Raw genomic sequence first — 15989 nt, 5'->3', positions numbered from 1 at the left:
TGGTGATTCCATAATTTTTGCCAGGGGTAGTAATAAATAATCATACAGTTGTCTTCTACCAAGCTGCTTGCCTGTTGTCCTGTAGTCCATCCCAGCCTTGTGCAGGTCTACAGTGTTGTCCCCGGTGTCCTTAGACAGCTCTTTGATCTTGGCTATGGTGAACAGGTTGGAGTGTGATTGATTGAGTGTGCGAACAGGTGTCTTTTATGCAGTTAACAAGTTCAAACAGGTGCAATTAATACAGGTAAAGAGTGCAGAATAAGAGGGCTTTTTAAGGAAAAATGAACAGGTCTGTGAGAGCCAGAATTCTTGCTGGTTGGTAAGGGGTCAAATACTTATTTTATGCAATAAAATGCAAATTAATTATTTAAAAATCATACAATGTGATTTTCTGGATTTCTTTCTTTTTTTTTTTAAGATTCTGTCTCTCAAAGTTGAAGTGCACCTACGATAAAAATTACAGACCTTTCCGTTCTTTGTAGGTGGGAAAACCTGCAAAACTGACAGAGGGTCAAATACTTATTTTCCCCACTGTATATAACCTCTTTGGTTGGTCCACAGGTGGCCCTTAGTTCTCTTACTCTCCACCAGGAGGCAGCACTAGACTCTAGAGTTGAAGACATCTGTTCTACTTCTACACTAATAATGGTCATCACACTTTCGAGTAAAATTTCATCAATTTTTTTTTCTTGGCCGTTGGAATATTTTTAGACATATTTTCCTTAACATGGCCCATGCCCAAATTTCCCAGCCCATCTGCCCGAATTTGAAACAATCGGTTTCCCTCATTTCCCTCAAATATTGTTCACAAACCAGTCTAAATCTGTGATAGTGAGCACTTCTCCTTTGCTGAGATAATCCATCCCACCTCACAGGTGTGCCATACCAAGATGCTGATTAGACACGATTCGATTAGTGCACAGGTGTGCCTTAGACTGCCCACAATAAAAGGCCACTCTGAAAGGTGCAGTTTTGTTTTATTGGGGGAGATACCAGTCAGTATCTGGTGTGACCATTTGCCTCATGCAGTGCAACACATCTCCTTCGCATAGAGTTGATCAAGTTGTCAATTGTGGCCTGTGGAATGTTGGTCCACTCCTCTTCAATGGCTGTGCGAAGTTGCTGGATATTGGCAGGAACTGGTACACGCTGTCGTATACGCCGGTCCAGAGCATCCCAAACATGCTCAATGGGTGACATGTCCGGTGAGTATGCCGGCCATGCAAGAACTGGGACATTTTCAGCTTCCAAGAATTGTGTACAGATCCTTGCAACATGGGGCCGTGCATTATCCTGCTGCAACATGAGGTGATGTTCTTGGATGTATGGCACAACAATGGGCCTCAGGATCTCGTCATGGTATCTCTGTGCATTCAAAATGCCATCAATAAAATGCACCTGTGTTCTTCGTCCATAACAGACGCCTGCCCATACCATAACCCCACCGCCACCATGAGCCACTCGATCCACAACATTGACATCAGAAAACCGCTCACCCACACGACGCCACACACGCTGTCTGCCATCTGCCCTGAACAGTGTGAACCGGGATTCATCCATGAAGAGAACACCTCTCCAACGTGCCAAACGCCAGCAAATGTGAGCATTTGCCCACTCAAGTCGGTTACGACGACGAACTGGAGTCAGGTCGAGACCCCGATGAGGACGACGAGCATGCAGATGAGCTTCCCTGAGACGGTTTCTGACAGTCTGTGCAGAAATTCTTTGGTTATGCAAACCGATTGTTTCAGCAGCTGTCCGAGTGGCTGGTCTCAGACGATCTTGGAGGTGAACATGCTGGATGTGGAGGTCCTGGGCTGGTGTGGTTACATGTGGTCTGCGGTTGTGAGGCTGGTTGGATGTACTGCCAAATTCTCTGAAACGCCTTTGGAGACGGCTTATGGTAGAGAAATGAACATTCAATACACAAGCAACAGCTATGGTTGACATTCCTGCTGTCAGTATGCCAATTGCACGCTCCTTCAAATCTTGCGACATCTGTGGCATTGTGCTGTGTGATAAAACTGCACCTTTCAGAGTGGCCTTTTATTGTGGGCAGTCTAAGGCACACCTGTGCACTAATCATGGTGTCTAATCAGCATCTTGATATGGCACACCTGTGAGGTGGGATGGATTATCTCAGCAAAGGAGAAGTGCTCACTATCACAGATTTAGACTGGTTTGTGAACAATATTTGAGGGAAATGGTGATAGTGTATGTGGAAAAAGTTCTAGATCTTTGAGTTCATCTCATACAAAATAGGAGCAAAGCCAAAAGTGTTGCGTTTATATTTTTGTTGAGTGTATATATTACTTTCAAACCATCCCTGAATCCAAACAGTCAAAATGCCAACCCTAGTGAGGTCCTTAGCTTAGATCTCATTAATATAGGGTCACTGTGTGCAAAATCACTGTTGATAACTGATCCAGTTATGGAACACTGACTAGATATGACTGGTTTATGTGAAACCTGGCTGAAACCTACATTGTTCTCAACTTGAATGAAGACTGCCCACCTGCGTACACATTTAGTCACATCCCTTGTGATACAAAGCAAGGTGAAGGCATTGCTTTTATTCATAAATCTAGGTTTAACTTACTGGCATGCACTATCAGCTACAAAACAAGCCTACTACAGTACAACTTTCCTAAATCATTATCATATAAACTGGATAGTCTCACACACACACCGGATAAGGGAAGGTGATGGTCTAGTGGTTAAGGCACTGGGCTTGAGACCAGAAGATCCTCAGTTCAAATCCCAGCCTGACTGGAAAATCACTAAGGGCCCTTGGGCAAGGTCTTTAATGTATGCAGTGAGCACCTTGTATGGCAGCACCCTCACGTCGGGGTGAATGTGAGGCATTATGTGTAAAGTGCTTCGTACATTACAAAGATGGAAAAGCACTATATAAATCCAATCCATTTACCATGTAATTGATGCTCACACTGGAGGAGTTATCACACTGAAGTGAGAAGTATTGTCAAGAAATTCAAAGAGCCACACAGTACAGAACAAGCCTGGCAGATGGAGGAAGCAAAAGATTTCAAAGACTAAAGAAAAACAGTGAGAGATGTGTCTAAAGACCCCAGAAAAGCTGCCAAGACACTGATTGAGCCAAGTTTTTTTTTTTGTCCATTTTAAAGCATTGGAGATGATCATTGTAGATGAACAGCCTATAATTTTTTGGACCTGCGTGTAAGTTTTCCCCTCTCCAATCAACTTTTTAATCAAACTACGCTGTTCTTCTGAACAATGTCTTGAACGTCCCATTTTCCTCAGGCTTTCAAAGACAAAAGCATGTTCAACAGGTGCTGGCTTCATCCTTAAATAGGGGACACCTGATTCACACCTGTTTGTTCCACAAAATTGACAAACTGACTGAATGCCACACTACTATTATTGTGAACACCCCCTTTTCTAATTTTTTTTTACTAATAGCCCAATTTCATAGCCTTAAGAGTATGCATATCATGAATGCTTGGTCTTGTTGGATTTGTGAGAATCTACTGGTACCTTGTTTCCCATGTAACAATAAGAAATATACTCAAAACCTGGATTAATCTTTTTAGTCACGCAGCATTACTATTATTCTGAACACTACTCTATGTTTGGATTTTAATGATGCTGGAACTGATAATCCTAGACTTTGGGAAATTTTTGTTAATGTGCTAAAGTGATTTTGCCATGGAATATACCCACTCATAGCTTAAAAAATAAATAAATAAGGGTCTTTGGCTGCTCCCTTGTTTTTCCACTGAATCACTGCAGCAGATCCAAGGTGGATCACCATATTGATTTGGCACAAGTTTTACGACAGATGCTCTTCCTGACAACTCCACAATTATAATGGAGAAATGTGGTAGGAGTGGGATTTGAACCGGAACCTTCTGCACTCAAACAAAGTGCACTAACCACTTGGCCACCACCCCTGCACATACTCACAGATAAAAATGATCATTTTAACAAATAAACAAATTGAACAATCAAGCTTCGCAGGATTGTTTTTTTTTTAATTGAACTATCAAGCTTTGTAGGAATACGGTAGGATTTCATAGCTAATGAGTACATCACTCAAGTTTAACTTTTGCTTTTCTGAATACCTTGCGTTTCTGCAGAATGCACCTCGCGATTCGAACCCTCCCAAAAACCCAGGTGAGTACCCGTGGGCCTGAAAAAAAAAAAAATTGAGGAAACAATTCAATTCAATTCAATTCAATTTTTTTTTTTATATATAGCGCCAAATCACAACAAACAGTTGCCCCAAGGCGCTTTATATTGTAAGGCAAGGCCATACAATAATGATGTAAAACCCCAACGGTCAAAACGACCCCCTGTGAGCAAGCACTTGGCTACAGTGGGAAGGAAAAACTCCCTTTTAACAGGAAGAAACCTCCAGCAGAACCAGGCTCAGGGAGGGGCAGTCTTCTGCTGGGACTGGTTGGGGCTGAGGGAGAGAACCAGGAAAAAGACATGCTGTGGAGGGGAGCAGAGATCGATCACTAATGATTAAATGCAGAGTGGTGCATACAGAGCAAAAAGAGAAAGAAACAGTGCATCATGGGAACCCCCCAGCAGTCTACGTCTATAGCAGCATAACTAAGGGATGGTTCAGGGTCACCTGATCCAGCCCTAACTATAAGCTTTAGCAAAAAGGAAAGTTTTAAGCCTAATCTTAAAAGTAGAGAGGGTGTCTGTCTCCCTGATCTGAATTGGGAGCTGGTTCCACAGGAGAGGAGCCTGAAAGCTGAAGGCTCTGCCTCCCATTCTACTCTTACAAACCCTAGGAACTACAAGTAAGCCTGCAGTCTGAGAGCGAAGCGCTCTATTGGGGTGATATGGTACTACGAGGTCCCTAAGATAAGATGGGACCTGATTATTCAAAACCTTATAAGTAAGAAGAAGAATTTTAAATTCTATTCTAGAATTAACAGGAAGCCAATGAAGAGAGGCCAATATGGGTGAGATATGCTCTCTCCTTCTAGTCCCCGTCAGCACTCTAGCTGCAGCATTTTGAATTAACTGAAGGCTTTTTAGGGAACTTTTAGGACAACCTGATAATAATGAATTACAATAGTCCAGCCTAGAGGAAATAAATGCATGAATTAGTTTTTCAGCATCACTCTGAGACAAGACCTTTCTGATTTTAGAGATATTGCGTAAATGCAAAAAAGCAGTCCTACATATTTGTTTAATATGCGCTTTGAATGACATATCCTGATCAAAAATGACTCCAAGATTTCTCACAGTATTACTAGAGGTCAGGGTAATGCCATCCACAGTAAGGATCTGGTTAGACACCATGTTTCTAAGATTTGTGGGGCCAAGTACAATAACTTCAGTTTTATCTGAGTTTAAAAGCAGGAAATTAGAGGTCATCCATGTCTTTATGTCTGTAAGACAATCCTGCAGTTTAGCTAATTGGTGTGTGTCCTCTGGCTTCATGGATAGATAAAGCTGGGTATCATCTGCGTAACAATGAAAATTTAAGCAATACCGTCTAATAATACTGCCTAAGGGAAGCATGTATAAAGTGAATAAAATTGGTCCTAGCACAGAACCTTGTGGAACTCCATAATTAACTTTAGTCTGTGAAGAAGATTCCCCATTTACATGAACAAATTGTAATCTATTAGACAAATATGATTCAAACCACCGCAGCGCAGTGCCTTTAATACCTATGGCATGCTCTAATCTCTGTAATAAAATTTTATGGTCAACAGTATCAAAAGCAGCACTGAGGTCTAACAGAACAAGCACAGAGATGAGTCCACTGTCCGAGGCCATAAGAAGATCATTTGTAACCTTCACTAATGCTGTTTCTGTACTATGATGAATTCTAAAACCTGACTGAAACTCTTCAAATAGACCATTCCTCTGCAGATGATCAGTTAGCTGTTTTACAACTACCCTTTCAAGAATTTTTGAGAGAAAAGGAAGGTTGGAGATTGGCCTATAATTAGCTAAGATAGCTGGGTCAAGTGATGGCTTTTTAAGTAATGGTTTAATTACTGCCACCTTAAAAGCCTGTGGTACATAGCCAACTAACAAAGATAGATTGATCATATTTAAGATCGAAGCATTAAATAATGGTAGGGCTTCCTTGAGCAGCCTGGTAGGAATGGGGTCTAATAAACATGTTGATGGTTTGGATGAAGTAACTAATGAAAATAAACTCAGACAGAACAATCGGAGAGAAAGAGTCTAACCAAATACCGGCATCACTGAAAGCAGCCAAAGATAACGATACGTCTTTGGGATGGTTATGAGTAATTTTTTCTCTAATAGTTAAAATTTTGTTAGCAAAGAAAGTCATGAAGTCATTACTAGTTAAAGTTAATGGAATACTCAGCTCAATAGAGCTCTGACTCTTTGTCAGCCTGGCTACAGTGCTGAAAAGAAACCTGGGGTTGTTCTTATTTTCTTCAATTAGTGATGAGTAGTAAGATGTCCTAGCTTTACGGAGGGCTTGTTTATAGAGCAACAGACTCTTTTTCCAGGCTAAGTGAAGATCTTCTAAATTAGTGAGACGCCATTTCCTCTCCAACTTACGGGTTATCTGCTTTAAGCTACGAGTTTGTGAGTTATACCACGGAGTCAGGCACTTCTGATTTAAAGCTCTCTTTTTTAGAGGAGCTACAGCATCCAAAGTTGTCTTCAATGAGGATGTAAAACTATTGACGAGATACTCTATCTCACTTACAGAGTTTAGGTAGCTACTCTGCACTGTGTTGGTATATGGCATTAGAGAACATAAAGAAGGAATCATATCCTTAAACCTAGTTACAGCGCTTTCTGAAAGACTTCTAGTGTAATGAAACTTATTCCCCACTGCTGGGTAGTCCATCAGAGTAAATGTAAATGTTATTAAGAAATGATCAGACAGAAGGGAGTTTTCAGGGAATACTGTTAAGTCTTCTATTTCCATACCATAAGTCAGAACAAGATCTAAGATATGATTAAAGTGGTGGGTGGACTCATTTACTTTTTGAGCAAAGCCAATAGAGTCTAATAATAGATTAAATGCAGTGTTGAGGCTGTCATTCTCAGCATCTGTGTGGATGTTAAAATCGCCCACTATAATTATCTTATCTGAGCTAAGCACTAAATCAGACAAAAGGTCTGAAAATTCACAGAGAAACTCACAGTAACGACCAGGTGGACGATAGATAATAACAAATAAAACTGGTTTTTGGGACTTCCAATTTGGATGGACAAGACTAAGAGTCAAGCTTTCAAATGAATTAAAGCTCTGTCTGGGTTTTTGATTAATTAATAAGCTGGAATGGAAGATTGCTGCTAATCCTCCGCCCCGGCCCATGCTACGAGCGTTCTGGCAGTTAGTGTGACTCGGGGGTGTTGACTCATTTAAACTAACATATTCATCCTGCTGTAACCAGGTTTCTGTAAGGCAGAATAAATCAATATGTTGATAAATTATTATATCATTTACCAACAGGGACTTAGAAGAGAGAGACCTAATGTTTAATAGACCACATTTAACTGTTTTAGTCTGTGGTGCAGTTGAAGGTGCTATATTATTTTTTCTTTTTGAATTTTTATGCTTAAATAGATTTTTGCTGGTTATTGGTGGTCTGGGAGCAGGCACCGTCTCTACGGGGTAATGAGAGGATGGCAGGGGGAGAGAAGCTGCAGAGAGGTGTGTAAGACTACAACTCTGCTTCCTGGTCCCAACCCTGGATAGTCACGGTTTGGAGGATTTAAGAAAATTGGCCAGATTTCTAGAAATGAGAGCTGCTCCATCCAAAGTGGGATGGATGCCGTCTCTCCTAACAAGACCAGGTTTTCCCCAGAAGCTTTGCCAATTACCTATGAAGCCCACCTCATTTTTTGGACACCACTCAGACAGCCAGCAATTCAAGGAGAACATGCGGCTAAACATGTCACTCCCGGTCTGATTGGGGAGGGGCCCAGAGAAAACTACAGAGTCCGACATTGTTTTTGCAAAGTTACACACCGATTTAATGTTAATTTTAGTGACCTCCGATTGGCGTAACCGGGTGTCATTACTGCAGACGTGAATTACAATCTTACCAAATTTACGCTTAGCCTTAGCCAGCAGTTTCAAATTTCCTTCAATGTCACCTGCTCTGGCCCCCGGAAGACAATTGACTATGGTTGCTGGTGTCGCTAACTTCACATTTCTCAAAACAGAGTCGCCAATAACCAGAGTTTGATCCTCGGCGGGTGTGTCGTCGAGTGGGGAAAAACGGTTAGAAATGTGAACGGGTTGGTGATGTACACAGGGCTTCTGTTTAGGACTACGCTTCCTCCTCACAGTCACCCAGTCAGCCTGCTTTCCCGGCTGCTCGGGATCTGTCAGAGGGGAACTAACGGCGGCTAAGCTACCTTGGTCCGCACCGACTACAGGGGCCTGGCTAGCTGTAGAATTTTCCACGGTGCGGAGCCGAGTCTCCAATTCGCCCAGCCTGGCCTCCAAAGCTACGAATAAGCTACACTTATTACAAGTACCATTACTGCTAAAGGAGGCCGAGGAATAACTAAACATTTCACACCCAGAGCAGAAAAGTGCGGGAGAGACAGGAGAAGCCGCCATGCTAAATCGGCTAAGAGCTAGTAGCTACGCAACCTAGCGAATTCCTAAAAACACGCAAAGTGAATAATGTGTAAATAATTTAGAGGTGATTCAGCAGAAGGAGTGCTTTAGTTAAGGCACGTAAAGATTACACTGGGAAACAAATCGTAATCTAGATAACTAGATCAATCTAACTGCGCAGATTAAACAGCTAACAGATACAGAAAAACACCGCTGTGCTCCGGAACAGGAAGTGATACAATACCGCAGGGAGTCCAGTCGAAGATTCAAGCTTCTCTACTATGGAAACCACCTGGACAACGTGTTGCAGGCATCCATTTCAAAATGAGCAAATATTTGCACAAAAACAAAGTTTATCAGTTTGAACATTAAATATCTTGTCTTTGTGGTGTATTCAATTGAATATAGGTTGAAGAGGATTTGCAAATCATTGTATTCGGTTTTTATTTACATTTTACACAACGTCCCAACTTCATTGGAATTGGGGTTGTATGCACACCTTAAGTTATGATGGATATCGAAACAATGGTGGCTTTGACTGCAGTATCAGGGTAAATGAAATTGTGGCTTCTTGCAAACAAATTTGATTTATTCAATTTGTGTTTTAAAGTGTTTTTTGTTCAGAAAATATCTGGGTCATTGTTCGCATTCATAAAAATACCATCTTAAAAACAAACAATAGAGCAAACTAGTATTTCGAAGCAATAAAACTTTACTTTAAATCTAGTATAATAAATTTAAATGTTTTCTTGAATTTGCCAAAACAGATTTCAATGGCAGAAAAAAAAAGTTTTGCCTGCTGTATACTGTCAAGTAAAATTTAAATTCCTAATTGTAAAAATAATCAAACCTTTGATAATAAACTGTTGGTATTTGGTCCTGATCAAGCTTTATTCCAGTTAAGAAATACAAAGTATTCTCCATTCACAAATATGTGATAATTAGGTTTGGAATAACCTTCCAAATAATCTGAAAAAAAAGAAGTGATGACAATAAACGTGCAAGAACATTCAACTGGGCAGAGGTCATTAGGAAAAAAGTCACTGCTACACCACGGCTGCAAGCTTAGGGTAGTAGCTCACTGGGATTTAGGGGGTTGCATGATGTACTCAAATTACTCCCCAATAGTTGCAGCCCCTGCCCTCATCGTGCAGCACTCACTTCAGAATGTTATGTTAATATTACAAGTCAGTTTAGTTGGTAACATAAAATAAATGTTTACTTGAATAAGGCTGAATAATTAGTGCAAGGTCACTAAATAAACACACAAGTTCTTAAAGTTTATGAACCTTTGAGCTGTTACATGTCTGAATTTGCACAATTTCTCCAATCACAGTCACAAAAGCTGATCAAGCTGTCACAGGTGTCTTGCTTCACTAATCTCCTCCTTGCACAGTCAGTTTTTGGGAACCGTCTCCTCCAGAGGGATTTACCATGTAGTTAGTTACTTGTTGTATTTCTTAATGATTTGATGTTGAAATGACATTCAAGACTGCATTTACAGTAGTGTTCAGAATAATAGTGCTATGTGACTAAAAAGATTAATCCAGGTTTTGAGTATATTTCTTATTGTTACATGGGAAACAAGGTACCAGTAGATTCAGTAGATTCTCACAAATCCAACAAGACCAAGCATTCATGATATGCACACTCTTAAGGCTATGAAATTGGGCTGTTAGTAAAAAAAAAGTAGAAAAGGGGGTGTTCACAATAATAGTAGTGTGGCATTCAGTCAATGAGTTCGTCAGTTTTGTGGAACAAACAGGTGTGAATCAGGTGTCCCCTATTTAAGGATGAAGCCAGCACCTGTTGAACATGCTTTTCTCTTTGAAAGCCTGAGGAAAATGGGACGTTCAAGACATTGTTCAGAAGAACAGCGTAGTTTGATTAAAAAGTTGATTGAAGAGGGGAAAACTTATTCGCAGGTGCGAAAAATTATAGGCTGTTCATCTACAATGATCTCCAATGCTTTAAAATGGACACAAAAAAAAACAGACGTGTGGAAGAAAATGTAAAACAACCATCAAAATGGATAGAAGAATAACCAGAATGGCAAAGGCTCACCCATTGATCAGCTCCAGGATGATCAAAGACAGTCTGGAGTTACCTGTAAGTGCTGTGACAGTTAGAAGACGCCTGTGTGAAGCCAATTTATTTGCAAGAATCCCCCGCAAAGTCCCTCTGTTAAATAAAAGACATAGAAGAGGTTACAATATGCCAAAGAACACATCAACTGGCCTAAAGAGAAATGGAGGAATATTTTGTGGACTATTGAGAGTAAAATTGTTCTTTTTGGGTCCAAGGGCTGCAGACAGTTTGCGACCCCCAAACTCTGAATTCAAGCCACAGTTCACAGTGAAGACAGTGAAGCATGGTGGTGCAAGCATCATGATATGGGCATGTTTCTCCTATGGTGTTGGGCCTATATATCGCATACCAGGTATCATGGATCAGTTTGGATATGTCAAAATACTTGAAGAGGTCATGTTGCCTTATGCTGAGGAGGACATGCCCTTGAAATGGGTGTTTCAACAAGACAATGACCCCAAGCACACTAGTAAACGAGCAAAATCTTGGTTCCAAACCAACAAAATTAATGTTTTGGAGTGGCATGCCCAATCCCTGGACCTAAATCCAATTGAGAACTTGTGGGGTGACATCAAAAAAGATGTTTCTGAAACAAAACCAAGAAATGTGAATGAATTGTGGAATGTTGTTAAAGAATCTCCCCCTCTAGCTGCCACCTTATCGTGGTGGGGGAGTTTGCGTACCCGGATGATCCTAGGAGCTATGTTGTCGGGGGCTTTGTGCTCCCTGTAGGGTCTCCCAAGGCAAACAGGTCCTAGGTGACGGGTCAGACTAAGGGCAGTTCAGAACCTCCATGACCAGTAAAAAAAAAAAAAAAAAACTCAAGGACCGAGACGTCACCCGGTATGGCGGACCCGGGACCCCACTCTGGAGCCAGGCCTGGGGTGGGGGCTCGCACGAGCGCCTGGTGTACGGGCCTTAGGCCATGGGGCCCGGCCGGGCTCAGCCCGAAAGAGCGACGTGGGCCCGCTCTCCTGTGGGTTCACCACCTGCAGAGGGGGCCATGGGGGTCGGGTGCAGAGAGGATTGGGTGGCGGTCGAGGGCGGCTTTGCTTGAGCTGCTGCCCCCGCGACCCGACTCCGGATAAAGCGGAAGAAAATGGATGGATGTTAATCTTAGAGTGGAATAACAGCTGAAAGGTGCCACAAGTTGGTTGACTCCATACCTCACAGATGTTAAGAAATCATGAAAAACTGTGGTTATACAACTAAATACTACTTTGTGATTCACAGGATTGCTAAAAAAGCAGTTTGAACATAATAGTTTTGAGTTTGTAGCGTCAACAGCAGATGCTACTATTATTGTGAACACCCCCTTTTCTACTTTTTTTTTTTTTACTAACAGCCCAATTTCATAGCCTTAAGTGTGCATATCATGAATGCTTGGTCTTGTTGGATTTGTGAGAATCTACTAAATCTACTGGTACCTTGTTTTCCATGTAACAATAAGAAATATACTCAAAACCTGGATTAATCTTTTTAGTCACATAGCACTACTATTATTCTGAACACTACTGTACATGGACAGTAATATTCTCATCGCAATCTGATTTAGTCCATATTCTGAACAGGACACTGCCATGTAAAATGCATTTTCTGATTGCTTTACCCTGGATAAGGGGGTAAGGGTGATAATTGGTGTAAATGAAGTCTAAGACAGTGATTCTCAAGCGGGGTGCCGTGATCGATCGTCAGGGGTGCCGTGGGTATTTTTCATATTCGCGATTATTTTTCATATTCGCGATTACCGTGAATTATTTATTTTATCCACAAAGCATAAAACGACTCAGAATCTGACGTCATTGTGCTGCAGCCTCGCTCTCGTCTTAAGGCGGGACAATAACAAGGAGGCTGACGGCCGATTGAAACAGTGCCGTCTCCTTCAAAAGCCGTCTAAAATGCGGAGCTGTCGGTGTGTGTGTCTGTGCCTGTGTGTGCACGCGCGCGGAGTTAACAGGCTGCAGACTGCGAGGGAGGGGAGGGGAGGGGGTGAGGGAGGGAGATTCCTGAATGCAGGCGCGACACGTTCAGTGCGCAGCGAGCGCGGAGCAGAGAGAGGATTTTAAATGGAGTGAACATGTTAACAAAACGAAAACGTGAAGCTTTTACTTCTCTCTGAACTTTCTCTAAAGCTGTGATTCTGCCGTTACCGTCCTGTTCACACCATGTGCGCGTCGTATGCTGAATTTATGAGATCATGAGATGAAATAAACGGTCAAATATCTTTAAAAACATATTTAAAAAATGAGAATATATGAATGAACTGAGATACACACACACACACAAAAAAAAAAATGTTCAGACGCACAGATCACAAAAAGCAGGTGAGAACTCTGAACTTTAACAGCTGTTATTTTCCAAAGGTATTTATTTGTTCAGTCTTGAGCTTAATGTAGTGTTTAAGCACAAAACGTGACTGAGGAGGAGAAACAATTTCAGAAATGCAACAGAAACAACCACAAATCAGAAAAAGTTGGGACTGTATGTAAAATGAAGATAAAAATAAAAATGTTGCACCATTCCCAGTTTCCCACTCACAGAAGCCAAACGTTCTTCCAGAGTTGTGTAATTATACTACAATAGTAGAATATAAAGGGGAAAAAAAAGAAAAAAATAGACAATATATTCGTCAATCGCAATTATTTGTCTGACAATTAATAGTCTCCAGAAATTTCTAATCGTGACAGCCCTACTTGAGATCAGAGCGCAAAATGCTTGAGGATTTTCGAAATGCGATGTTTTCTGTATCGATTTTCTATTGCGATAATTGGGTTTTGCGCAAAACCAGAGGTAATAGAATTATAATATTATTTTAGTTGGTGGTGTGCCGCAGGATTTTGTAAATATAAAAAGGGTGCCGCGACTCAAAAAAGGTTGAAAAACACTGGTCTAAGACATATTCAATGAAATGTTCATGTTACCATCCTGACTTGTTTGAAGAGAACTGGCTGTAAAAGTGATGGTTTTGTGTTATGCATGCCATTGACCTTTACATTTTTATTTTCACTACCAGTCACTTTGTCTGGTAGTGTATGACACGCAGAGATTAGTTTTCAGTGTGAGTTTCAATCATATTTTAGAATTTTTTTTATACAAATAAGCCTGAAGTATGTTTACTTTTTAAAAATTTGATGTCTTTAAAAAAAAAAATTCAGACATGCAACAGCTCAGGGGTTCACAAATCTTCCAGCACCAGTGGGTATGTACAATAAACACTAAAATCTGTCCAAAGCATTCATAGCCTTCAAAGCTCAGAAAGTCCAGTGTCTCTGTCCACAGGTCAGATCTGTGCTGCAGATGTGCTCAGGTCTCTGCACGGTGCTGTGGCTGAGCAGCAGTCATCTGAACATTTGGCACATCTCTATTAGAGTAAAACCACACACACACAAAAAAAAAACCTCATGAGCTTGACCAATGAAGTCTGGTCATTGTAATTTTACTTTATATAAACATTATTACTGAGAACACTGATTATTAAAGTCATTGTTTTGGCTACTGTTTGAGCCCTTAATAATAAAATCCCACACAGGTCATTTATCTACACACCATTCAACTGGCTTAGTGTCTTAATCACTTTGGTAGCTACATCTGGAGATATCTACGGAAGCATGTGTTCTGTCTTCTGACACGATTAGGAAATAAAAACCAACAGCTGTGTAGCTGACCTACCTAACCACACTTGGATTTGGGTAAATTTAATATGGCCAGTTCTGCTTTCAATATTAAAAGCTGGAAGTGTTGTCATTTATGGAGACCAACTGTTTGTTTTTGGGGTTTTTTGTGAGTAATTAAAGAGCCAGCTAATACTGAGGAGGAAATAATGTTCTGTAAAGGCCCAGTCACACGGCGATTCCTGAACGAAGGGAAGTAGTTTAAAAAAAAAAAAAGGTCACAATTCGTTGAGAAAAGGTGGACGAAAGAGCTTTATCACCGAGCAGTCTGCGAAGCAAGAGCGCAAAAGGGATGAAAGAGGAACTTAACAAAACGCACCTGGAGTCACAGCTGGAGCTGTGTGTGTCTGCATCTCTGAGTTCCAGAACTCGGTGCTGGGACGGAGCTCAGAGCGCCTGAGTCCTGGAGAAACTGCAAACAGAAGCTGTGGAGATCTGTGTGCACGTTGGTGGACCCACCTGCCCTGGTTCCTCGTCCAGAACAAAAGAGGGATCATCTCCATCATCATCAGAATCCACACTGTCTGTCGACACGCTGCGCGCTGTCTTGCTCCAAAAAAAAAAAAAAAAAAAAAAAAAAAAAAAAAAGTGCGCTGTGGTCACTGCTGTATCACAGTATTATGTTCTAAGTCATATACATTTATTATAACAGAAAACTGTCAAAAGAGGGAATAAATAAGTGTAAAGATAATTGAATATATCAGAGCAGTAAATTAATCAGTGCGTGTGAACGCGCGCGTTGACTCATGTGCGGTTATTCCACCAGCTGATCACTGATCCACAACGTGAATTCTTCCTTCCAGAACAGGTCTTTATATCATCATTTTGATTCATCTACCTGTTGCCACATGTGCAGAAGGACTGGATTATCATTCCTACACTCATATTGTTATATTTAATACAAAATAATAAGCGCACCCAGCAGCTGCTGCTGCTAATGCTACATTCATGTACCGTGGGAAATTACAAAACTGTTTTGTTTCAAATTCAACAGTTGCTTGTGGCAAAATAATTAATTATAGCCACACAAAAGATTCATTCTGGACTATGTAAGGTGCCTGAGCCCAGTGAAGCTGACCCCCCACACAGATAAAAAAAAAAAAAAAAAAAAAAAAAAATGCAAGCAGGCCGAGTTTGCGCTGTAATTTCCAACGGTATGTGAAGCAGCAGCAGCCTCTGCCCACAAACCGGCTTCTGCACTGTGTGAAAACATTTAGCTGCTCCAATGAAGTCAAAGTAAACAATAACGTTACAAAAACTAAACAAATGATTAAAAAAACGTCAAGAACGACAGCAAAACGAAACAGACGAACTAAGGATTTCGTTGCCCTTTGTTCAAATTTTTCAACAGTTTAAAAATCCTGATGGAGCGCCAGCTGCAGGAACAAAGCTGCGCGAAGGTTAAACGATGCCAACGAAAGTCCAGATTTCTTGTTTCGTCAGGGCTTCGTTGCCCTTAGTTAAGTGCTGTGTGACTGGGCCATAAAGTAGGTGAGTGGGGTGGAACACCAACCCTGCTCACAGAGATCACCTACAGTTTTGTTTTCCATGTGGACCTAGAATGACCGATGAGATGAGTGTTTTCTAGCTCTTGACTGGCTGTGCACATGTGACTAAATTATTAGTGGGTGGTGCAGGTAGAGTCATAAAAT

Source organism: Thalassophryne amazonica, chromosome 3 (assembly GCF_902500255.1).
Source record: "Thalassophryne amazonica chromosome 3, fThaAma1.1, whole genome shotgun sequence".
Taxonomy (NCBI): Eukaryota; Metazoa; Chordata; class Actinopteri; order Batrachoidiformes; family Batrachoididae; genus Thalassophryne; species Thalassophryne amazonica.
The sequence above is the reverse complement of the archived record's forward strand: the minus strand, read 5'-3'. Positions refer to the sequence as shown.